Source organism: Wolffia australiana, chromosome 5 (assembly GCF_029677425.1).
Source record: "Wolffia australiana isolate 7733 chromosome 5, ASM2967742v1".
In the NCBI taxonomy this organism is placed as follows: domain Eukaryota; kingdom Viridiplantae; phylum Streptophyta; class Magnoliopsida; order Alismatales; family Araceae; genus Wolffia; species Wolffia australiana.
Genome location: NC_135839.1, coordinates 21,459,647 through 21,460,000, shown reverse-complemented (window position 1 = coordinate 21,460,000; position 354 = coordinate 21,459,647). Strand labels below are relative to the sequence as shown.

Genomic DNA, 354 nt, shown 5'->3' with positions numbered 1-354 from the left:
TCACGGAATCGTATGTGAGAGAAGTTACATTATTGTATCTTACTTTGTGGACTTTATCTGTTTGCATGTATGTATGCATGTTCGTATGTATGTATGGATGGATGCATTTATGTACACATGCATAGTTTATAAGTTTCTAAATTTTTGCGTTGATGGGATTTGACGTTTAAGAGACTGAACTGAAGAAAATAAGTGCTTTTGACTAAGAGTGGAGATACAATCAAGATGAAGATTACATTTTTATATAGCCAGGTTCAGTACCCAGATCGTGATTCGAACATCAAAAGATAGCTGACCATACACAGATTTGTAGCAAAAAGTTCACTAGATTCAACTCGGAATAGTGACAGAAAA

General features: G+C 34.5%; 1 protein-coding gene across 1 annotated transcript in view; it reads left to right on the top strand.

Moving 5' to 3' along the window:
- The window catches only part of LOC144703100 (putative strigolactone esterase DAD2), a 3,555-nt gene extending 3,414 nt beyond the window's left edge, over positions 1-141 (top strand). The window contains exon 2 of the mRNA XM_078575190.1: positions 1-141. This exon is cut by the window's left edge and continues 477 nt beyond it. The gene's annotated coding sequence lies outside the window, so the exon portion shown is untranslated.
- Positions 142-354: the final 213 nt, after the last annotated feature.